General features: G+C 40.5%; 1 protein-coding gene across 1 annotated transcript in view; it reads right to left on the bottom strand.

Moving 5' to 3' along the window:
- USP43 (ubiquitin specific peptidase 43) overlaps window positions 1-26,625 on the bottom strand; it is a 2,684,284-nt gene that overhangs the window by 164,342 nt on the left and 2,493,317 nt on the right. The gene's annotated exons all lie outside the window — the stretch shown is intronic.

The following is a 26,625-nucleotide window of genomic DNA, read 5'->3' as shown; positions in this document are numbered from 1 at the left end:
TACATTCACTCCTTGAATGCCTGATATTTGTCATTACTGGAATTTGTTGCTATGGCTTTCCTATTTTCCATTTACATTCACTCCTTGTAATGCATGATATATTTCTTTCAGCACTAAGTTCTTATATGTTTGCTGTGGCTTGGTGGTACTTCATGCAGTCTGGTGAGCCCAAGGTTTGGGGTTTGACACTTACAAAGGTATTTTATTTTGCTGCTGAGCAGTACTGGGGCCTTGTCATACAGAGTGAATAAGGCACTTTTAAACAGTTGTAAGTGGGAAGCAGGAAGTCAGTGGGGACACCAGCTAGGGATGTTGCAGCTGGGTGTAGGGAAGGTCCATAGCTGCACATTTATTTAACTGCAATAGCTGTACATATGTTTGACATTTGCTGTGACATTTGAAACCTTCCACCCCTGAGAGAGGGGTGAGGACAACTAAGTATATTGTACTAACAATTATGAATATCAGGCACATGCAGTGCTTGTGAACTGCTATACTGTCATTAGTATGTTAGATGGCTACATTATTTGATATTTCTGTGTTGTACTCCTACATAAGGGCATGCTTGTGGAAGTAATTCTATAGCTATTCGCAGAGTGTGTAACAGCAGACAGTCTGATATACCTGTGTGTTTCTGACACTTCCAGGCCTCAGATACTCTCAGGTATATATTTGACCAGCCTTAGGGAAAGGTACATATCAGTGGATACACCTGTGATATATTTCAGATATTCTGCAGTTGTGACTGTAGGGTATTTTGAGCATTAAAGTGGAACCTGTGTGTTGAGAGACAGCCTTACAAGACTATCTGCAAATATATAGAGCTGAGTATATTTTTCTGTATTATTCTGTATTATAGAGCTAAATTGTTGCTTAGATATCTGTTGTCTTACTGTTATGCAGATATACAGAGATCAGTATATATTTTTTTGGTTTTATAATTTGCACTCTGATTCCTCACATCTCTGTTGAAACTGTCTTCCCCACCCCCCTCATTTTGGTTTCTATTGCTTGTGTGTTGTTAACTCAAGGTTCCCTTAATTTGACCTGTTAATAGCAGCAGTCTGCATTTAAAGTGGAACCTGTGTGTTGAGAGACAGCATTACAAGACTATCTACAAATATATAGAGCTGAGTATATTTTTCTGTATTATTCTGTATTATAGAGCTAAATTGTTGCTTAGATATCTGTTGTCTTACTGTTCTGCAAATATACAGAGATCAGTATATATTTTTTGGTTTTATAATTTGTACTCTGATTCCTCACATCTCTCTTGAAACTTTTCCCTCCTCACATCTCTGTTGAAACTTTTCCCCACCCCCTGTTCTTGGTTGTAGTTTAAATTTGGTGGCTTTTGCAGTGCCTGCCCCACTGTAGATTTGATCTAGGACACTCCCCCAGTCCCATCTCTTTACCGCATTCTACCTAATAAGCCCTTTCTGCACTTGCTTTTAGTCCTTTTTAATTTAATTACATTTTTTCAAACTGTGTGTGGACTAATATTGCTACATACTCAAGTGTGCCAGCTTGCACTGCATGTGAATTGTTTTTACTACTGTTTTTGCTACTTTTCTGAAAAAAAAATTGTAAGCCTGTTTCCTGCCTTTCCTGTAATTAGTGTTCCAGATACAGATTTGCTGTATACAGGACTATTTGTAAGCTTCTGAGCCCCCCAAGCCTTTCTGTGTTGGAGGGAAGCCTTCTAGCTTATCAGTGGGAGTGGTAAGCACTAGGTAACCTGTCTACCACATAAGGAGTGGTTTTGGCCCACAATTTGTAGTTATTGGCCATTTGGGCTGTCTTCCATCTCTCTCAACTTTCTGATTTGAAGGCCTGCATTTGCACTTGTTTCTGTCCTGTAACTCCTGGGCCCATCTCATTTGCTCACTCAAAAAAAAAATGTATCTGCTTTTACTGTATTTGTGTTTCTTCCTACTTCATTTTGCTTTTGCATCATCTTAAAAGTACTCAATTGTATTTATTACTGCTTGGTGTAACTCATTCTAAGCCTTTTAGTTTAAGCACTTGGGTTTCAGACCAGTTGTTTTACATTAGGAAGGTTTGTGGTCTGCACTGTAGTGGCAGGACAGGTAGCTTACATCCTTCTAAGTTGGGAACTGCTGACTGAGGGCTCAGTGTCTGTTATTCTAAAAGTGTATTAATTCTGTTTTAAGCGCTTGGGCTTCAGGCCAGTTATTTTACATTAAAAGGGTTTGTGGCCTGCAGTCTTGTGGGAGGAGAGGCTGAACTCTGCCCTTCTAGCTGGGAATTCCTGGTTAAAGGCTTATAGTGCCTGCATATTTAAACTGCTTCTTACTGAAATTGGTACACCTTGTTTGCTGCAGCTAGACTAGATCCAGGCCTGCTGAATCTAGCTTTGTTTGTATAACTTGAGCACTAATCCAGGCATTCTTTAAAGTATTCAATTGTATTTATTACTGCTTGGTAGTAACTTGATTAAATTGTAGCTATCATTCTAAGTCTTTTGGATGAAGCACTTGGGCTTCAGACCAGTTGTTTTACATTAGGAAGGTTTGTGACCTGCACTGTGGTGGCAGGACAGGTAGCTTACATCCTTCTAAGTTGGGAACTGCTGATTGAGGGCTTAGTGTCTGTTATTCTAAAAGTGTATTAATTCTGGTTTAAGCACTTGGGCTTCAGGCCAGTTGTTTTACATTAAGAAGGTTTGTGGTCTGCACTGTAGTGGTAGAACAGGTAGCTTACATCCTTCTAAGTTGGGAACTGCTGATTGAGGGCTCAGTGTCTGTTATTCTAAAAGTGCATTAATTCTGGTTTAAGCACTTGGGCTTCAGGCCAGTTATTTTACATTAAAAGGGTTTGTGGTCTGCACTCTTGTGGGAGGAGAGGCTGGACTCTCCCCTTCTGAGCTGGGAATTTCTGGTTAAAGGCTTATAGTGCCTGCATATTTGAACTGCTTCTTACTGAAATTGGTACACCTTGTTAGCTGTAGCATAGACTAGATCCAGGACTGCTGAATCTAGCTTTGTTTGTATAACTTGAACACTAATCCAGGCATTCTTTAAAGTATTCAATTGTATTTATTAATGCTTGGTAGTAACTTGATTAAAGTGTAGCTATCATTCTAAGTCTTTTGGATTAAGCACTTGGGCTTCAGACCAGTTGTTTTACATTAGGAAAGTTTGTGGCCTGCACTGTGGTGGCAGAACAGGTAGCTTACATCCTTCTAAGATGTGAACTGCTGATTGAGGGCTCAGTGTCTGTTATTCTAAAAGTGTATTAGTTCTGGTTTAAGCACTTGGGCTTCAGGCCAGTTATATTACATTAAGAAGGTTCGTTGTCTGCACTCTTGTGAGGGGAGAGGCTGGACTCTGCCCTTCTGAGCTGGGAATTTCTGGTTAAAGGCTTATAGTGCCTGCATATTTGAACTGTTTCTTATTGAAACTGGTACACCTTGTTTGCTGTAGCATAGACTAGATCCAAGCCTGCTGAATCTAGCTTTGTTTGTATGCTTGTTGTTTGCTTGTTATTTCCCCTGAAATGCTAATTCCACCTAAAATGCGGCTTTTCAGCGCTTCTGTGGATCCCTAGTGATATCTACATTGCTTACTGTACTTATTTCCTTGTTTCCCTTGAAAGAAAGTTACTGTTTGTCGTTTTTGCATTTAAGTTACCTGTAACACATTGCATTTAAGTTACCTGGCACTTGCTCACTAAAGCAATTATATAAGTCAGCACTAAAAAAATTAAAAGCACTACACCCTCACAAACTCCCCTTGAGTACCTCGTTCCCCATTGGCCCTTTTTTTCAGTTATAAAGGAATTCCCAATACTATTCTAGCATGTCAAAAGGTCAGTTGTCAATCTCCTCTCCGGTACAGCTGGTGAATCTGGAAATCTTGAGGCAATGTTACAACTGCCTCATGTACACAGACAACCCTCTCCTCCTCCCAACAAATTCCAACACATGTGAGAGTAAGCTCTCTCAACTCAGTACTGGCAAAACCAGTCAGGAGGAGAAAGAAACCACACTCACTACAATTCCAGTCTCACATAGACCTACCACGACAGCAAACCAAACACATAAACACACAAAAACATACTCTGAAGCTCTAAATAAAAATCTGCCTAAGCAGCAGAGACCTCCACAGCAGACACCCAAGCAACCGCTACCCCAAAACAAAACACATGCAACACATAACTCACAAAGCCAGTGTGCCGAACAGTCATAGCCCTTAAGGCTAAACAACACACCTGATACACTTGTAATAGGTGACTCGATCGTCAGGCACACTGACGTCCCGCTCACTAGGCTGAACAAGGAGAAGATCATGATGAGCTGCCTGTCGGGTGCTAGGATTCGCCACATAACACAAGCACTCAGGTCACTCCAAGGCAAGTACAAATATGACTCAGTCATTGTCCATGCTGGTGTGAATGACTTGAGACATACCTCCCTGGACTACATGAAAAGAGACATAGAGGAGCTCTCTGAGCATGTAGCCCAGGCCGGTATGACCCTGACCTTGAGTAGCATCTTACCCTCACCAAGAATGATGCCACAATATGAAGACAAGATGATTAATTTCAACAATTGGCTTAAGTATTGGTGTCATTCAAAGGGGATCCAATGCCTTTCAGCCTGGGATGACATGCTCGACAAGCCATGATGCTTTGCTAGGGATGACTTGCACCTGTCACCCCTGGGCTTTCGGATATTGGCAAAGTCTCTTGCTGCCCCCATAGTGCCTTTTTTAGGCAAGGCTCAAAAGACAAACCCACCTCCATAGGTATCACAAGGGATAAGAAACTAAGAGTAATGCTGCTCAACGCCAGAAGTCTAAACCTCAAGATGCACGCACTCGAAACTCTCCTTAGCATGGAGAACATTGATAACTGTGCAGTAACAGAAACCTGGTTCAAGGCTCCTGAGAGCACCTCAGCACTACCAGGTTATACCTCATACCATGCTTTTCGGCCCCAAAACTTGGACAGAACTACAAAAGGAGGGGGAGTATCAATATTCGTCAAAGATACCCACACCTCCAGGTTGGTGGCACAGCACGAAGCATCAGAGACTATCCATGTGCAACTAACAGTGGGTAAAACTGCCTTCCAGTTTATAGCCTGCTACAGACCACCCTCCCAAACCCAGGAACCCCACTCGGCCTTCCTGACAACACTGGAAAATATGAAGGTCTCTCCAAACACCATTATATTGGGCGACTTCAACTACCCAAACATAGATTGGGAGCATTACTCTAGCTCCAACACCCTAGCCCAAAGGTTCCTAGAATTTATAAACTCAGATGCTATGGAACAACTTGTTACCACTCCCACAAGAGGGGAAAACATATACTGGACCTGATCATCACCAACATGGGGACTCTATGCTCCAGAGCAGAAGTGCATCCCTCACTGGTAAGATCAAGACCATACACTAATCTCACTGGATATTCACATCCCAACTCCACCCCCTGCCCTGAAAACCAGAGTGAAAAACTTCTCTAAAGCAAATTTCACACTCCTCAAAACTGAGGTGGAATCCTTCAAAGCCCCTGGGCCTGTGGAAAATACGGCCCAGACCACAGAATCCTTTATAAACGCATTCTATGAACACCTTCAGGAATGCATGGATCATGCAATCCCAAATAAAACCAAGACCCAATCCTCCAAAGGCAGAAGTCCTGTCTGGTGGACCCCAGCCATAAACAAACTATACAATAGAAAGAGGAAGCTACTACATGATAGAGCAAAATCCCAAAAAGGGAAGGCATCTCTGATCAGTATTAGCAAAAAACTACGGGCACTCATAAAATCGTCTAAGGCCAACTTCGAGAGAAAAATTGCACAGGACACTAAAGATAATCACAAGGCTTTCTTTAGTTATGTTAGGAACCTGGGTGAGAATTCCCAGATATGCTCAGAATTAGTCCAAAATGACAAAAAATACACCGAACCCACAGACATTGCCAACATCCTAGCTGACAGGTTCAGCACAAACTCCCCCCCCCTTCCCACCAAAAGGGCAAATATCTATCCCAGCAGAGTGCTGCCCCCCTGACATCTCAGATGCTCAGGTAAGAGCTGCCCTCTCCAAAGCAAAAAATACAGCATCAATGGGACCAGACGGTGTACTGGGCTATGTCCTACATGAACTCCAAGACGAGCTAAACCCAAACATAAAACTACTGTTCAGTCTCAGCCTTAATACAGGATATGTACCCAAAGAGTGGTGTACTGCAACAGTGGTCCCTCTCCACAAAGGTGGTGTCTCAACAGATCCTGGAAACTATCTCCCCATAAGCCTGACTAGCTTGGTCTGCAAAGCTATGGAAAGGATCATCATGGACCTCAGAAATAAAGATATTGGGGACCTACAGACACTGGATCCTACCCAGTTAGGCTTTGTTAAGGGCAGATCCTGCTTCTTAAACCTGGTTGATTTCTTTGAAACAGTCACCAAGATCATTGACGAGAGGAAGGTGGTCCAAACAGCCTACCTGGACCTCACAAAAGCCTTCGATACAACACCCCACTTGGGCATTATAGATAAGCTCCCCAGCTTAAATATAAACCCCTATGTCACTAGATGGGTTGGAAACTGGCTCAAGGACAGAACCCACATGGTTAGAATTGCTGGAGCCATGTCAGACTCCAAACCAGTTACAAGTGGCATCCCACACGGCTCAGTCCTGGGACCTCTCTTGTTCGGTATATATTTCTTGGAGGTACAGGCTAACACGGAAAGACTGTGGCTGACCAAGTTCGCAGTTGACTGCAAACTGGGTGCCATAGTCGACTCTCCAGCCGACACAAGCATCCTCCAAAAGGGCCTCATAGAAACAGACAACTGGTGCCAGAGCCATGGCCTCAAGCTAAACGCCAAAAAGTGTATAGTCATCCCCTTTGGCAAAAACAAAGTGCCCACAAATTACCACATAGGTGGTAATCCATTAAGTACAGAAGAAGTAATTAGGGACCTGGGGACCCAAGTTGATAGCAATCTCTCATTTGACAACCACGTGGCCAAAGTGGTTAGAAAATCTTTTTATATAGCCCACCTAATCATGAAGGGATTCACATCTAGATCAGGGGAGGTCATCATGCCTCTTTACTCATTCCTCATCAGGCCCATAATTGAGTACAATGCCCCTTTTGGGATGTACCTTACCAGACACCTGCAGCAACTGGAAAGACCCCAAAAGTACCTCACCAAGAGGATCAAAGGGATCAAACAGATGCCATATGCTGCCCGGTTAAAGAAACTCCAGCTCTACTCAGTGGCATACTGCCTGCTCAGAGGCGATCTGTGCCTGACGTATAAAGCCATATCCAACCCGGAATTAATGGACATGCTGCACCTCAGAAAATCCAAATCCCATCGAGCTACGCGCTCGAGACTTGAACCTCAGCACTGAAATAAATAGGACATGCTAGAGGGACAGATTCATAACCCAGAGGCTCCCTTCACTCTGGAATAAAATCCCAGTCCAGGTTAGGCAGAGTCCCTCACTGACTCTCTTCAAGAGGAATCTTGATGAGTGGATGGGAGATCATAGGTTTACCCCAGGTATCACTTCTGTGTCACTGTTAGACAGAGGCACAGTATACTAACCTCGAAAATGGGCATAGCAAAATTAATTTAAAATGGGTGACGAAAGCCAAACACACTCTGGCTAGGCTTATAAATGCCTTAGGGCAGATAGCCTAGTATGAACCTATGAACCTATATGTATTACTACACCATTACTGACATGCAAGTAGTGTCTACTGTAACTTATTGACAGTTACCATTATCTGAGATTTCCCACCTTTCTGCCTACTGTGAGTACATTTCACAGGGAGTCAGTGGGGCACAGGTAACATTTGTTTGCAAATCCGGGACATCCCTGTAAATCAGTCACAGTTGGGAGGTCTGGCCTCTTACCTATTCAAATATGGTGGTGTTTATCCTGCTCTGATACTGTGTGGGGTTTGTAAGGTGCTACTGTAACAGTGTGGAACAGGGTGAGCGCCAACCACTACAGAAGCGGAAGAGACCTCGGCTTGGCGTTGAAAGAACGGAATGGTATGGGGATGATCCGAATGGACCCACCTTCGACCCGGACACTACACCCAACATTTTCAATGAGGGAGAACAGGAAGAGGATCGAGTTAAAGCTAATACCAACATGGACTATCGATCACAGGGGCAGTCACAAAAAGGTACTGATCACTTTTACAATACAACTGAGATGAACAATTGGCTCCAAGAGAGCTACACATTTAATTCAAACGACATAAATTGTCGACGGACAACCAATAACAATGACTCTTTTGATAAAAAGATTACGAATGCTTCCAAACTAATGTTCAAATATAAGTCTATTACTATTGAAAACTGTTATTTAAACGAATGTTATAAACGGGGAATAGTTCCTAAAGGGTTACGTACTTGGAAATACCCCAATAATGTTCAGATTGGTTCAGTGTTCCACAAAGAACTTATTAAGGTTTTAATAGATGTGGCTTAGATATTGTAAAATGTATAATTGATGAAAATGACAGAAACTTAGAAACCATTCACGAGCAAATTAAAGAGTTGGACACAGACATTAAAGATGATTTAATTTTTGAGATTAGGGAAGAGAGACAAAGATATTATGGGTTAAAGGGAGAAATTGAACAGAAATGTAAGGCATTAGTGGAAAGAAAGATGGAAAAACTAAAAAGGGACATGATGGAATATGAGAATGAAACAAACTACCCAAAACCAGTCTGTAATAATACACCCTCTTACCAAAAGTTTAATAAAAAAGGAAGGGGAGGAAGCTTAAATGCATGGAAAAAACAAAGGGAACCCTTAGGAAGTAAGCAATTTTCTGATTATGATGCAGATTTTCCACCACTAGAAAGGCAACAGAATGACTATGGTGCTAATAGAGGAGATATCGGAAATTTTCACAGGCGAGGGGGGATAAGGGGAAGGGGGAGATACATGCACTAAACCCCCCACCCGATAATGGAAATAGTAGGACAAATAGCATTGAGAGGGTTGGGAACAAGTATACACTGAATGGGTTCAGTATATACAATTTCAGTAATATTGAACTCACGAAAGAACATTTTTCTTTGATGGAAAGGGGTTTTAAGTTCATTCCATTTGTTAAAGGGAACAGAATACAAACCTCCCTAGACATAAAATTATTCTTAAGAAAAATGAATCTTGAACTACTATTTAGGAAAGAAGAATATAATGTTGATAGAGAAAGAATACATGTTACAGCAGAACAAAGAACATTAAAAAGAAAATCCATATTTAATCCACCCATTCACGTACAATTAAGAAATTTCGAACATGTCATGGAAAATGCAATCAAAAGATGTGACAACAAAGTAAGATATAAAAACAACTTAGAAAGTAAAGAAAAGGAGACATTGGAAGAACTCAGATACAATGAAGGCATAAGGGTCATGAAACCTGATAAAGGTGGGGGAGTGGTCATTATGGAAGTGATTGACTATGAAGGAAAAAATGAATGAAATATTAACTGACGAAACAAAATATAGGAGAGTTTCTCGTAATGAGATAAATTTAGCCTACCACAAGATAGACATTATGTTGGATGACATGGCTATAGAAACAGTTATAGATGGAAAAATGCTTTCCTTCTTAAAAATCAATAAACCTAAAATACCTGTTATTTTCGGTATTCCGAAAATACACAAGAATAGTAGTGACCCCCCCTTTAGACCCATTGTGTCAGCTGAAGGATCCAAAACAACACCTCTGGCTATATTTGTTGATACAAAAATGAAACACATATGGATAAATAAAAAAGCAATATTGAGAGATTCATGGGACCTTTTAAGAGAATTGGAACCAGAATTATATGTTAATGATGTGTTATTTGTGACCATAGATGTGGTGGATTTATTTGGATCAATACCATACGAGGAGGGTATCAAAATGTTTGAAGAGGAAGTATTCAAGGACAATAACATGACATTTGAGGACAAAGTAGCGTGCACAGGCTTGATGGACTTAGTTTTAAGGAACAATTTTTTGGTTCACCAAGGAGAGTTTTTTCAACAAACCCAGGGAGTTGCTATGGGTGCAGCCTGTGCACCTACATTTGCCAACTTAGTCCTCGCTAACTGGGAGGAAAAGTTTGTTTTTCAATCTGAATACTTCAAATTTTGCAAGCTGTACAAAAGGTTCCTCGACGACATCATTATTTTTTGGACTGGGGATTATGCTAAATTGGAAGAATTTATTTCATATATAGGAGAAACAACTAACTTTTTGAGATTTACACACAATACATCCAGTATTAATATTGCCTATTTAGATATAGAAATTATTAAAAATCAGAATTCCCTAGAAACGAGAGTGTATAGGAAGGACACTTATGTCAATTCCTTCCTTCACTTTGACAGTGGACATCCAAACCATTGCAAAAGAAACCTGGTCAAGGGACAATTCGTCAGAGGGTCTAGAATGACGAGTTCTGATGAAGAATTTAATAAGGAATGTGACAAATTGGAACGGATGTTCCTTGACAGAGGTTACCCTAAGGATTTCATCTCCGAATATAGAACGGAGGTTGTTAAAGCCAGAACAGGTAGATTTAGACCTATATTAGGACTTAAAGACGAAATACAAAACCCCCATTATAATGTTCCACAAAAAAATGAAAACTATCAGCAAGCACTTATACTCGAATACAATGCTCTTAATAGGAAGGTAAAAGACTTGTTTCAAATTGAATGGGAAAAGTTTAAAACTTTTACAGACCTGGATGGTCTATTTGATTCCAACCCAAGAGTGGTATTTAAAAATTCAACCAACATAAAAAACTTGTTAGAGACAGGGAACCCAAGACATAAAGGTGAAAGAAGTAATGGTGGCAAAACTGGCACATACAAGTGTGGAAAATGCAGACAATGTGAATATATAATTAACTAAGAAAAAATCTACTTGGATAGTAGAAATATTTGGTTATATAGTAAAGGATATTTCAACTGCGAGTCTAAGGGATTGGTATATCTTGCAATTTGTATGGAGTGTTCTTCCTACTACGTGGGTAAGACGGAACATTCCTTAAAAAAGAGGGTTTATGAACATACCTACGAAATCAAAAAATGTAAGGAAACCAATGCCCTTTTTAAACATTCACTTGTCTGCAAGGAACACAAATATAGATTTTTGGTGCTAGATCAAGTCAAAATTGACACCAGAGGAGGTCCCTGGGAGGAAAACATTGGTTTTAAAGAATTATGGTGGCAATTGGCTTTGGAAGCCAATAGACCCCCAGGTCTAAATGAAAACATTTCTATCTTGCCACTTTTAAGGTTAAAAGCTACTAAAATATAATTACACAAACCATTATAAACAAGGCCAGTAGATGGCACTATTTCATTGTAAATAGAATATAATAATGGACTTTAAGGACTATGTTCCTAACAAGGATTCACCAAAACAAACATATAAAAATTCATGAATGAGATTATTTTATAAATTAATAAATGAACTTAAATGTTTTTAAACAATTTTTTATCTTAGTAAATATATATAAAGACAGAGGATTTTAACTTTTTATGAACGAATGGATGTATTAACTTGTATGAGATACACAACACTGAATCCCAATTGTTTTTTTCTGTTTAATTGGAAGCACAACTTGATTGGACAAGAATGGCACAGATTTGTATAAAATGCTTGTTTTTTTTAAAATATGTTGTTTTTTATCTGACAAAGTCATTTGGACGATAACGCATATTGAATAAAGCGTTCATCACTTTGGAATCTTCAAGTGGATTTGGTGCATTATTTTTCTCCCACTGCTTCTATTTTGGTGTTACTGTAACATTATTACCTACTAGCATGGCTGTTTCCCTTATCACACTAATGTAATGCAATTCCACAAGAATTGCCAGTAAAGATACACAGAGCAAGCTTTGTGTAATGGCCTTCCTATTTTCCCTTTACATTCACTCCTTGTATTTCATGATATATTTCTTTCAGCACCAAGTTCTTATATATCTGCTGTGGCTGAGTGGTAATTCATGCAGTCGAGTGTTTCCAAGGTCCTGGGTTCGAGACTGATAGGGGTATTTTATTTTGCTGATGAGCAGACTACAGGCCTTGTCATACAGAGTGACTAAGGCACTTTTAAGCAGTTGTAAGTGGGTTTGCTCGAGTTTGCATGAAGCTTAGCTACGCTTATCTACACTTAGCTAAGTGCACACAAGCTCACACCCGCTGACTACTGCTTAAAAGTGCTTACTCCTGCTAACACCCGCACTATTTTCTTTTAAAGAAAAGAAAATGGGGAAATAGGAAAGTGGTGAAAAAGGGGGCACAAAGAGGGTAGGACAGTAGGAAAACAAGCTCAGGATGTGCAGGAAGAATGTAGGTAAGGCCCATAGCTGCCCAATTCTTTACCAGCAACAGCTGTGCATATGTTAGAAATTTAGAGTGACATTTGACACCTTCCACCCCTGAGAGAGGGGTCAGGACAACAAAATATGTTGTACAGCCAATTGTAATTTTCAGTTTACATGTCCAGCAGACATGTATGCAAAATGGGCAGCTATGTATGGGGCATAAATCTTTTGTGGGAACAGAGTGCCTTTTTTTTATTTTTTTTCAGGTGAGAGTGGAATGTGAGGTACAGGAAGTAGGTATATTTGGGGAGGTAGGTTGGGGAGGTTAACAGACAAGACAAACAAGATGCATACAGGGGCGTAGTATGACACATATGGGGGGTAAACACAATTGACGGGGACGGATGTTTAGATATCGTAAGCCCATGAGCCCACAGATGGCAACAGTGGAACTGAGATCCCCACCCATGGGCAGTTACCACTGTGCCTTCACAGCCCAGGCTGGGGCTGTGCTGGGGGCTGGATAGGATGGGCAGGCACACCCGTGAGTTGCGCCACTCTCGCCTCAAGCTGGCGTAGGGGAACAGTCACGGAACGCCTGATCTCACTACGCACCACAGACCGGACCCTATGGAGGGTGAGTGGAGGCTCTCCTCCGGCCACGCTTGCAGAAGGGGGACAAGCCCCATCCCCTGCAGCGCTTCCACTCAAAGGTGGCACAGGGCCACCAGAGGAGGAGGGCCCTGGGCACTGGTGCCAGGTGCACTCGCCAGCTGAGGTGGGAGAGGTGGGTCTGCTGGAACCCGCCTTCCCTGTTGTCCTATGTTTAGCAGTATTTTATGTTATTTTGGGTTAGTAACAAACAACAACATTCAAAATTAGTTGTAGCAGCAAGCATCAGTATTCCCATTAACCAAACACACATGAATTCTGAACATTGAGCAGCAAGCATAACACATGCATATTTAGAACAACAGTGGACATTCCAACAGTATGCAGGGTTGACTGGTGGCAACAGGCCATCAGGTTTGGATATGTGAACAGGGCACATGTATCAACATACATGCAGATATGTATAAACCAACAGGACAAATGTCCATGGGAATTAATTGTGAATACACATACCCAGTTTGGTGTGGAATGGCATAATTTGTGAAAATAGGGTAGGGTGGAGAAATATTACATTAACAACTTAAACTACCTATACATATACTGTACATTCCTAGCAGATGCAGATATATATCCCCTACATGTATTAGTACAGTTTCCTGTATGTAACCTTAGGAATGTTGGTGATGGGGATGTTACTGCTACATTAATATACATTCCATTTTATTCATATATGTTCATATCTGGCTGTGTTCAGGTAAAGCATCCTGCTACATTTGATTTATATGGGTCTAGACAACTGTGGATGTTCAGCATTTCATACAACCATACTATCTCCATAATGCAAGGGTACAGCAAAATATCCAAATTGTGGGACGGACACAGTCCAGGTTTTGTACTTTATTAAAGACATTTCACTCTTTGGTTGTGGCTGTCTCATTCATTTCATTATGTAGTGAATGCAGTATACCTTTATTCCAGACTTATTACAGCTTTCTTGGTAGTTTCAAACTCTATTTCTCACACTCTCTTACTTATTTTATATTTATATTTCAGGATAGTACTTAATTCTAGGCTTTATTAACATTTATTACTGGGTTACAACAATCCTTTCCAGTTGACTCACATATTTCATATGGCAGAATTTACAAGGATGTATTCGACAGTTGTCTATCCTTTGTTGATTGATTACAACACTCATTTTCAGGCTGAAGCAGTTATCTGATATTACAATACAGGTGGAAACTCTATTTAAGACTTGTTTAATCTTTATTACTGGATTGCAATACTCTTTTCCAGGCTGCATCACTTATCTAATCTTACAATACTAGCAGAATATTTCTTCTAGGCTTATTTCACCTTTATTACTGGGTTACAACACTGAACTCTTTTACAAGCTGTCCCACTTATATTCTATAACAATACCAGCAGAATAATTACTAACCTGCCTGGTGGTGCAACCCCGCAAGCCTATCAGTATAGGCTTGCCGATTCGTGGAACAAACACCTGCAGCTGTAATATAAATGAAGGAATATTGTAACATACCTATCCATACTATAGGCTAGGATAGCATTTCTTACATACTTAATTACATGGATACTTACTCAGTAGTGGGGCATTAGGCATTTGGCGGACCTCCTGGATGCATCGGTTCAGTTGGTCCTCCTTTCGTCGTTTCAGGTCCGCATGGTGGTGATGGACCTGTTCACCAGTCCTCGGAATGCCTGTGGCACTGGTGAGATCATGTGCCAACCAGTTCCATGCCTCTGCCTTATACGCTCCCCATTGAACCTGGCCCTGCATGAGTTGCGCTTCATGATCATGGACTAGGAGCCAAACCATATATTTTGACTCCTCAACACCCCACCTTTGTGCTCTAAAGCGATTTCCCTCTCCTGCACCTGCCATCCTGACTGCAAATGGGTACCACAATCAGTTATGGTGTGTTTTCCTGCCTATGGAGCTTATATATGCCGGTTTTTCCGCACTTCTCTGTGATTGCCCATTTTGGATATGTCTCTGCTTACAGCAAACCTGCTTTGTCATGGTTATATTTTCATTCATTCCTATATGTATGGTAATACTGTATTTCTCAGTACAACTGTCATGGCTTAGTGGTTCAGTACTTTGACTATGGTGCACAGTATCCCGGGTTTGATCCTTGCCATTTCTTTTTTATTTTACTAGTGTCTAGACAGGCTAGTAGGTGTGTCTGTGTAAAGGCGACTTTGCTACAGCCTGCCCAACGTTGCCCGACGGTAAGCTGGTTGGCACGCTGCGCAGCTCCGCGCAAATGGCTTACGCTGGGTAACGCATTATTTAGCCATAAGCACTCATATTAAGCTTGTTAAAGCGCCGCTCAGCTACGGGCACTCATATTACGTTTGTTAAAGCTCAGCTACGGGCACTCATATTAATCTTGTTAAAGAGCTGCTAAGCTACGGGCAATTATGATCCTTTTTAAATATCCATCATATAGGTTTTGTTCAAAAATACATGGGCCATTTCATTACATTTTACTTAAATTAAATTTATATATATCTGGGAATTGTTTCATACTTATTTAAAGAAAAATGGAGGGGGATGTTGTGGGGCTCGAACCGTGACTACCTATTCTTTGGGCGACGTCTCTACCACTACGCTATTGCTACTTTGCTTAATTTGCATATGTAGATCTTATATGCTTTTCAATGTCATATCTGCTAACTGTGGTTGAGCGAAGGGCATACCTGCGCAAACGAGTGCAAATGCGGGCAAACATTTTGGAAATTATAAAAAAAAAACTGCTATTTTTACATTTTACATATTTTCAGTAGGTTTATTTAGTCTGTGGTGATGTGTGGTGTTGCGTTCCTTGACATTTCAGCGGACTCGCTCGTGGGTGTTTACTTTCAGGACTCTGATTCTTCTGGGGGCATGTCCCTTTGCTGTACTCAGCAATCGGACACGCCCCCTACTTTCCTACACGGACCGTGTTAGACTTGGGTATGATTCAGCATGCCCTCATGAATATGCATGGCATGCTGACGTCATACCGTTCAACTGCAGCCTCCGAGTAAGACATATTAAGTCTTACACGGAGGTTTTGTGAATCCGGCCCAGGGTGTCCACCTTCCAAGCCAGAGGATGTGGGAGTCTGGCGCAAAAAAGAGGAAGTTGCCTGTTAATGTATTAACCCCGAGTACCATCAGAGGGTGGATCTAAGGTTACATCCGAGCACTCCCTGAGGCGATAGCTATCCTTGTACATTACACTCGAGTGTCTTCTGGCAGCGTGATTATGTTTGCAAGCGCAGCTTAACTCCATTGCTGAAAAATAAATTGAAAAGGTACCTGAACTTGGGTAAGTACCTTCTCAACTTTATTTTCACAGTGGAGTAGACAATAGTTTACATAGGTTTTTTTTAGTGAAAATCGGCTTTTTGTGACTGTGATCTCTCACAGCTAGCCGATTTTCTCCGCAGTGCATTTTAACATACCGCATATGCCCCATTGACAGATGCACACTCCCTTTTTTCCTTCACTTGCACTAAAAAAAAAAAAAAAAAGTGTTAAATGGGCTAAAAGCGTATATTTACTTACCGGTGTCAGAAAAAAAAAATCAAAGACTTTAACCCGCAGTGTCAGCCAATCACATTCCTGTAGTCATGGCCACCTACATAACATCTCTGCCTCCAAACCTCACAGTTCTTTGTTTGACAGTAATAAATAGGGGTTCCTGTAACAGCATTGTTCCCTTTCTCTTTAAACATAGATTACACAGAGCCTGCTACAGGATTCCTCTTCACAGCAAACCAGTGCATTTTTAGCGTGAGCCTGATCTGTCCATACTAAACTCCTACCAGACTCTTGCAACCTCAGGGAATTCAAGCTAGCTATAAATCCCAAGACAGCCAAAGGACAGACAAAAACAAAGTTAGTGCAAGGGAAATTTCAGGAAAGTACATTTTTTTAAATTGTTTTGTCTGGATTATTGTAGCCTGCAGGTCAAGTACTGTACCGGATGTTCGGATTCCTGATTCCGTTCCTGCTTATGTTATATTGATATGCACAGTCCGTTTAGCTGTGCCACATGTCAGAGAGAGAGAGTTGTCTGATTCGTTGTGCTGATGACATTCAGCTACAGCTATTTTGATTGATTATTTATATTTGTCAGCTAATACTGACAGCATAGTACATTTGCATGTATCATCTCGAGGTGCCCGACAACTCAGAAAAAAAGTTTATGTGTGTATGTGTGTATGATACTGTACTTGTGTAGTTAAGTTTCTGTTTGTATGTATCTATGAGTAAATGTGTACATGAAAGCAGATGGTGCGTGTGTGTGTGTGTGTGTGTGTGTGTGTGTGTGTGTGTGTGTGTGTGTGTGTGTGTGTGTGTGTGTGTGTGTGTGTGTGTGTGTGTGTGTGTGTGTGTGTGTGTGTGTGTGTGTGTGTGTGTGTGTGTGTGTGTGTGTGTGTGTGTGTGTGTGTGTGTGTGTGTGTGTGTGTGTGTGTGTGTGTGTGTGTGTGTGTGTGTGTGTGAAAGCAGAAGAGAGAGTGTGTGCAGTTAGATCGCTGGAGCCGTTATTTTACACTCGCTGTTTAGTTAAAATAAAATAAATGAAACTGAAAATGTGTGTTCTGTCTGCCTGTGTGAGTGAATGTGTGAACTAAAGCAGAAGAAACTGTGACTGTGTGTGTGTGTGTGTGTGTGTGTGTGTGTGTGTGTGTGTGTGTGTGTGTGTGTGTGTGTGTGTGTGTTTGTGAGAGAGACAGAGTGACTAGTGATAGCGATCCCTGTCAGCAGCAGTTATTTCTCCACATGTACACTTGTATGTTTTTTGTAACGGTGCCCTGTATGCAGCTTAACTTTTTAATAAGAGCTACCAGTACTGTGGTAGCTGGCTTACATCGGAAAGTGTGAGAAAGAGAGAACATTAGTAAGGAAACTACATGGTATAGCCACAACCCCGAATCCACAGCATAATGTTTTCTCGAAGGAGTCATGGAGACATCAAGAAATCTGCACAGAAAGTTCTGGACCCAAAGAAGGATGTATTCACTCACCTGAAGCACCTCAGGATAGTAGTAGGTATGTGCAGTAGTGGTAACAAAGACTGCTTTTATGCATAAAATAACCTGCACATATGCTTTTTCTGTCAGAAGTGTACTGCAGTCTTCAAGACCATTGAAGTATATTAATTATAAATGCTAAATTAACTGAAGAGGACATCACATATGATACAGCATGATCAGACTGTATCCAGTATCATGCTGCTGTTTCTGATTGTCTTGACAAAGTATTGAATCTAACAGAATCCCAGAGTTAATAGACATGAATCTTAGTTGAGTCACAGACTATATAAGTTTCCTCTTTTCTGTCATCTCTGTTTATTTCACAGTTTCATTGTAAGATGGTTTTAGAATTTGTTTTCTGACGTAGTGTAAATATTGCATACAGCTATTTACGTTCCGTTTTTCTGGGGGATTTGTTTTCATATTGCTTATAAGATATGAAGTCTATGTTGCAATATAAGTTTTAGAAGAATAAAAGATTGAAATAATGAAGAACTACATGTTCTTTTGCAGTGCATATAACTAAAATGTGCTGTTACACATTCTTTAGGGATTACAGCATGTGATCAGTGCTCTATTGTCAAATGAGGTTCTTGAACTTTTAGTAGTAAAATGTGTGGTATTTACAACTTCTTGAGAAAAACTACACCTCAACCAATCTCTGATAGATGTGCAATGGTAATCTGGGAATGGTTTCATTCTTAGGGAAACTAAATAATTAGCCTATATTTCTACAATAACTGAATGCACAGTCTTTTCCTTCAAAATAATATTATTTAAAAAAATGGGTCAACATTTATTATCTAGTTCATGTTACAATTATTGCTTCCAAAAGTGGTAACAAATCTAAGCTCATCATTGTTTTGAGTTGTATGAGACTGACACTAACTCAGCTGGATCAATATTAGCTATTTTTTAACAGGTAAACAGAGGTAATCCAGAGGGCACTAGTGAAGTCTGGTATCCCACCTGTGACCCACAGGGTGACAGGACTAACAAGAAACAGAGTATAAAGGATAAAGTCCATCTACCTACTTAATCTGTACTATGGTATAAAGTAGTCTAGAAAGAGGGTAAAGTTAGTAATTGGAGTAGATTGGTACTGTAACAGACTAAAATGTGAACAGAAAGTGTTATAAGTAAGTGAAATAATAAGTAATGTGCAATACCACTAATGGATTTAATATTTATTCACTGATTATTTACTGGGAAAGTCTGACTGAGTACAAGGCCCCTTTTCATCAGAGGCTCTGGAAGAAAAGCACCGTATACCAAAATTGCAAAATACATATACAGAATAAAGTACAGGTAAATGGTAAAAGCCGTCAAAAATACAGCTGAAGTAAGGCATATTTTAGTACACAGGAAATAGAGCAATACAGTTCGCAGTGGTGTAGGAAGAAAATAACATTGGGGTAAATACATTAAATATTAAGATTTAGAAAAAGAAAAACTGACCAGGAAAATCCAGAGTCTCAAACACCTATGCTATACAGATAGGCTAAAAGCCCTGTCCCTCTACTCAGTCTCATACAGACTGCTCAGAGGTGACCTGTGTCTGGCATACAAGGGCATTTCAGACTCAACCTTGATGGAGTTGCTGCATATCTGTAATAGCCAAGTACTGGAAAACTGGAATGGCTGAGGAGGGGGCTGCAGTGTGTGTGTGTGTGTGGGTGTGTGTGTGTGTGTGTGTGTGGGGGGGGGTAAGGAGTCACCACAGGTAGAGCTGCTCTTGGGGGCAGAATGTCCAGATTTTTGCCTCATATTTTTGATCAGTTCCTTATAAAATTAGATATTTTGTAGCAAATTATTTGGATAATCTGAGGACTGAAGTCACAAAATAAAGTTTGTGTTTCAGACTTCATATCCTGCAGAAAAATGCATGCTAACACAAGGGGAATAAGTTGGTGTAACATGTTATGGGAAACCGCATCTGTGTGAAATGTTTACTGAATGTAGAATGTATGATAGTTGTATAAGAAGCAATTGTATTCGCTGCTAAATATAGAGATGAATGAAGTGAAAAAAAATCAAAACTAACAAGAGGGATGCTCTCACCACAAGATAAGCTGCTGTCTTAGGGAGTGTAAGCATTTATCATGGTAGCCTTCACCTTGTGTGAAGTAATTCTGGCATGGATCAATGAAAACTGTTGGGCAATACTTTTGGCTCTGTCATTGGTGTGTACAGTTTAGGTGACAGGAAGGGCTCAGTGATATAAATGTTATATACATTTTATTACATTTATAGTACTTTTGGCACTGATCAACTCAATATGTAGGGCAATATTGCTGACTTCTTATATTTGTGTGTACAGTTTAGGGGGTCTATATTAGAACATCGACTTTTTAAAACATTGAATGTTCTAATATCAACCCCTATTCAGCGAACGCTGACAACATCGAACATGCAGAACAGCAAATTTTTTCCAAGGGAAAAAATTAATTGTTCTGACACACATACACACAACACAAACACACAAAACAAACAGCAATCCACACACATATACCTGAAATCCTACATCTAACCCTACACTAAACTGTACACACACCACTAGCTATCCACTTACCTTAACCCAAACTCTAACCCTAAGGTCCGTCACTATCGCACACTCACCTCACCTGCGCCCTAACCCTAACTCACCTACCCCACCCTAACCCTCACATCCACACAATCGCACACTTACCTGACCCACGCCCTAACTCACCTACCCCATGCCCTAACCCTCACATCCACACAATTGCACACTTACCTGATCCCGACCCGTAACTTTCCACCACAGTGCTGAACATAGTAAAGCCACAGGAACAGCCAACCAAATTCCTTCCCTAGGAAGAAATTCGATGTTCCGCAGCTTTGCTATTTTCAGTGTTCGCTGAATAGGGGTCGATATTAGAAAATTAGAAGTTGTAAAATTTCGATGTTCTAATATAGACCCCAGTTTAGGTGAGAGAAAGGGCTCAGTAATATATAACTGTTATGCTATTTTTATTGAATTACTCAGATCTTTTCCTAAAAGATGGTAATGACTCAGTCTTACATTACACCTGCAGCAGGAATGTAATGAATGTGCACTCAACAGGTTATGTGCAGCAGTTATCACCTTTATCTGAGCATGCAGAACATTGCAGTAATGAAATTTAAGCCATCACATGCAATGTGCAGTCAGAGTATGACACTGACTCATTATCACTTGTCAGGTAAAACTCTCAGCAGCTGCTCCTGTTATTCACATTACTAAAAGTTATCACATTGACATGACATGCCAGAATTTGGTTTCTATGTAGAGTCATGCATAAGCCCCCCCCAAGTTTCTTTCTTTCATTTTTTGGCAAAATACTTTGCTAGGGAACATGTCAATGTGCTAAGTGATCTCTTATTTTGAAGACTGTATTAGTACTTACAACACTGTAAAAGAGCACTATCTGTATGCTGTACACCTATACAGATATCACAGTTTGTTTAGGACCTAGGTTATGAAAATTATAATATTTTTTCCCAAAATGTTTTTATTCATTTTATAACACTTTCCTAGGGAGCATGTCAGTATGCTAAGTAATCCCTCATTTTGAAAACTGTATTAGTATTTACAACATGGTAAAAGAACAGTGTCTGTATGCTGTACACATGTACAGATATCACAGTTTGTTTAGGACTTAAGTTATGAAAATTATGATATTTTTTTCATATTCTGGTAAATAACTTTGCTAGGGAGCATGTTAATGTGCTAAGTAATCCCTCATTTTGAAGGCAGTATTGGTACTTACAACATGGTAAAAGAACCGTGTCTGTATGCTGTACACATATACATATACCACAGTTTGTTTAGGACTTAGGTTATGAAAATTATTATTTTTTCATATTTTGGTAAATAACTTTGCTAGGGAGCATGCCCGAGTGCCAATTAATACCTCATTTTGAAGACAGTATTACTCATTACAACATGGTAAAAGAACTGTGTCTGTATGATGTACACATGTACAGATATCACTGTTTGTTTAGTCTTCTAGGATTATGAAAATTATACATTTGCCATATTTCTCATTATTATGCCCATATCTTTGCAAGGGAGCATGATGACGACACACATGATGCATTGTTTTGAAGCTGACATTGAGCCACACAACTTGTACACTGATATGTAGTCTCTGTCTGTTACAGGTGACAAGTTATTATGTTTTGTTTAATTATCAATTGAGAAATATTCTAGTAATCATATTTCTGTGAATATCTCAGTAAAGGAGCATCCCACAGTAATGATTAAGGTATAATTTTAAAGCTTACATTCATACAAACAACTTAATTACAAATCGTATGGGTCTACATAGTACATTCACCAAGATATTGTGATATGTTTTACCAAAAAGGTAAAAAATATGCATAACATCAGCATTCCTTGGCATATATTTAATAATGACGTAGATATACACTATCAACATATCTGCTGAACAGCTTTCACATTCACATTTTTAGTCTAGCTCTTGTGCTTGAAGAGTTATGAACATTTGTTTTCTGTATGGTATTACAAATGGATTATCTGAAAATAAGCTCAGGCTGCACTGTTCCTATGGTGGAAGTAAGCAGGCACCATTTTCTGAGCTGCTCCACAGAAAATGAGTTAAGAGAGGAGGCAAATAAATCCTTTTGATGGATACTCCACCAGTAGACCAAATCCAGAAACACATCCCTGTGAAGAATCCGTTCATGGGACTGCATCATGTACCTGCTTATGGTGTCTGCCACAATGTTCTGAGCAGATGGAATGTAAACTGTAAGAAGAGTCACCTTGTACTGAATTGCCAGATCACATGCCCTGAGAGCTAACCTGCAAAGAAGATATGATTTGGTTCTCCCTGTTTGTTTATGTACCAGAGAACAGTGGTGTTTTCTGTAAAAAATTTCAGAGGGCCTGTTTGAAAAAGAGGATGAAAAGCCTGCAAAGCCAGAATCAGAGCCCTAATTTCCCTGATGTTGATGTGTTCCCTCCTTTGAGATGGAGACCAAATGCCCTGCACCTTCCTAGAAGCACAAGTTGCCTCCCAGCCTATGTCTGAAGTGTCTGTGAATAGATGTTGAGAAGACAGGGGCTGAAGCACAGGAAGGCCTGGATTCACAGTAAGCTGCTAAATCCACCAGAGAAGCTCTGTTTTTAGGCAGGGGAGGAGCTGAATCAGAACCGCTAGAGGGTGAGCATTCTGTGACCAGGTTGCCTTTAGAAACAACTGAAATTTCCTCATGTGCAGCTTTGCAAAGGGCAGCATGGGAATTGTGGAAGCTACGAACCCAAGAAGTCTTAGAAACTCCCTGGCTGAAATGGCAGGAAGAAGCAGAAGGTTTTCCAGAAAGACAATGAGAGACTGAAACTTATCAACTGGAAGAAAAAACATCATAATATCTGTCCTGAACCTGCATCCTAGTAAGATGTGATCCTGAGATGTAGTCTGAGAGGATTTCTTGAAGTTTATTAGTAACCTTATACTTTGAAGGAGATGAATTCCCACCTGTAGGTTTTGAGACAACTGTTCTGAGTGAGGAGCCAGAAAGAGAAGCTTGTCTAGGTATGGATATACCAGAATAACCTGGACTCTCAAGAAGGCAATCACAGGGGCCAAGCACTTTGTGAATACCCTTGGGGCCATGGAAAGACCAAATGACAAGGCACAGAACTGAAAGTGCAAAGAATCCACCGAGAAATGCAGAAATTTCCTGTACAGAACAGAAGATGAATGGGAACATGTAAATTAGCATCTTTGATGTCTAGAGAGGCCATGTAAGACTGAGAGGAAACCAGAGGAAAGGGAGCTTGTAAGGACAGAATACCAAAAGATGGCACATCCAGGAAAGTGTTCAAGTGGGAAGGTCTAGAATTGGTCTCCAAGACCCATCCTTTTTTGGAACCAGAAACATTCTTGAATAAAACCCTCTGCTTCTCTGTTCCACTGGCACACTTTGAATTGTGCCTTGAGAAAGCTGTGATAGGACCTCTGGAAACAATTCCAGTTGATTTGAAGGGTGCTGTGGAATTCCCATGAAAGGAGGGAGAGTCTTCCAAGTCATAAAGTATAATTGTTGGATAATAGACAGAACCCAAGAATCCTGAGCGATCCTTGCCCAAACTGGAAAAGAAAGAGAGAGGCGAAGAGATAGAGGAGTATGACTTGGAAGAGACTGCTGATTGTTAGAGAGAGCTAGGCCTGGCTTGGAAAGGCTGCTGGGTATAAAGAGCTAAAGCAGAAGATTTGGATTGAGAAGATCTCCTAAAAGAATTTTTTAGGCCTGGAAGTAGAAGAAGAGACAGAAGATTAGCAAACTGGTCTCCTAACAAAAGAAATGTTGACAAGAAAGTTCCTATGAAACTTAGCAACTGGAGAAACAAACAGGGGTGTCAAATCTTGAAGTTCCTTCCCTTTCTCTTGGAGAGTCTTAAATAAGTCTGCAGCAGCAGAACCAAAAAGAGCTGACTTATCCATAGGAACATCTAGCAATTTAGCTTTAATATCGTCAAGTAATGGCTGAAGTCTCAACCAAGAATGTCTCATAAGTACAGAAGCAGAACCATCAGCTCTAGATGATGCCTCCACAGCATCATAGCTGCACTTAATGGAATGTCTAGCTACCTCTGAAGAGGAAGCGAAATGAGACATAACCTGTGTTTTAATCTCATAGTCTGGTAGATGAGCAAGAACTTGAGAAGCCTGGGAAAGCAGAGCCAAGGAATATCTAGACATACGAGTTTGGTAATTCATTGCTCTGACAGCTACAGTAGAAGAGGTATAAACCTTTTTATCCAGTCTCTTAAGAATCTTATTCTCCTTATCTGAAGGTAAAAGTTTAGCAGAAGGAGATAATCATGAAGATTTATCAGAAGCTATGGAGATAACTGCTGGATCAGGACAGGAACACTTATTGAAAAACTTACAATCATCAGGCAGCTTGTAAAATCTATCTGGCCTCTTGGGGGCAGGAGCCTGAGAGTCTGGAGTTTTAGAAGAGGAGACAAAAGCGTCCAGGAAAGCTCAGAGGACTGAAGGCACTGCACAAGGAGAGGGTACCTTCATTTGTAACAGGTCATAATACCTTTTTTGTTCATCAGAAATTTGGGAACAATCCCATTTGAAGAATCCCTCATTTTGTTGACGGTTTCACCAAATGAAATCTCTTCCAAAGGGGAATCTCCCCCATTAGATTCCTTCTCTGGAGAAGTATATTCTAGAGGGGATGCAATTTGAGTGGAATATGGTAGAGAATCTTCATCAGAGGAAGAGTCATCACTATCTGTCAAAAGAATCTGTGTCCCAACTCCTTGACCAGGGGAGGAAGTAAAGGAAGAAACAGGGATGGCCGAGGAAGGCTTTAGAGCCATCAAAGCCTTGATAACAGAGATGGCCAAGGAAGGCTTCAGAGCCATCAAAGCCTTGATTATCCTGGGAGAAAGCATCTCAGTCAGACTGAGGAGCTGAGTGGACATGAGAATGTCTTGTTTTCTGTTTTTTCTTCATATGGTTTTTGCATGAGGAGAAGTAGAGGAACTCAATGTAGGCCTAGTGTCTGGAGTAGAACAAGGTACATCCCTAGCAGAAAAGGTAGGATCATCCTCAGGGCCCTCTAGCAGAGCAAGCCGTGGTTCCCTCTATTCTACCCAAAATAGATGTCTGCCCAGCCTCTCAGGATGTGCTAAAATCAGATTCCTTAGCAGCTTCCAGTGAGGTACCTGCTGAGGTACCAGAATTGACCTCCGAACATACCACCGGGCCTTCACTGACCTCATGGGATACATCGGAGGTAAGAGGCACAGCTGAAGAAGATTCAGGTCTAGGTTTGCTAACTTTCCTCTTCAAACTCAGCTCAGCCGAAGGACCCCTGGAACTCTCCATAACGTCTTTAGCTAGACTTTTAAACCACTGATTCTCCAGGTAGAGATTTAAACCCGAAAGTCAGCTACACAAGGTCTTAGGCACAAAGGCCTGACAAAGGGAACAGGATCAATAGTCTTGACTAGGCTCTAAGCAGAAAAGACAAAGGTCATGGCTATCTTTATGTGAAATCTGCCTTCCACACTTACACTTGCCCTTTCTGGATGACATGAAGTAATAACAAAAAGCTGTAGCAAGGAAATAAATATCCATCGGGGCACTTATCTGAAGCTGGCAGCAGCACACAGAATCTGACTACAGACTGAAGTAGGAGTCAGCCTTCTGAATGGAGGCAGAAAAATTCTGAGGATTGTACGTGCAGATGTCCTTTTATGGCTGACGTTGTCATAACATACGTGCAATGTCCCATGTACTTGCAGTAGTTGAAAGCTGTTGTATGCTGGCTGGACATTGGGTTGCTGTGTGGAAGACTTACCCCAACAATTCCTTTTATTACCTATTATTACTCATCCTTTTTTCTTTTCTTTAAGCTTCCTTTCCCCTCTATTACTATATAATTTAACTTATACTATCCATAAAGTATTTTATGGAATGTTCAAACATAGTTACCTAAACCAAAGCATATTGACTGAAAAGTTTTTACTTGGTGTATGTCAGCTTTATTTCTATGTTTTTCTTTTCTAACTCTGCTACAATATGTAATGTATAATCTGAAATTTAAAAATGTTTGT

The sequence above is a fragment of the Protopterus annectens genome, chromosome 4.part0 (genome assembly GCF_019279795.1).
Source record: "Protopterus annectens isolate FY-2018-M chromosome 4.part0, PAN1.0, whole genome shotgun sequence".
In the NCBI taxonomy this organism is placed as follows: Eukaryota; Metazoa; Chordata; order Ceratodontiformes; family Protopteridae; genus Protopterus; species Protopterus annectens.
This window is presented reverse-complemented; position numbering and strand designations above follow the sequence as displayed.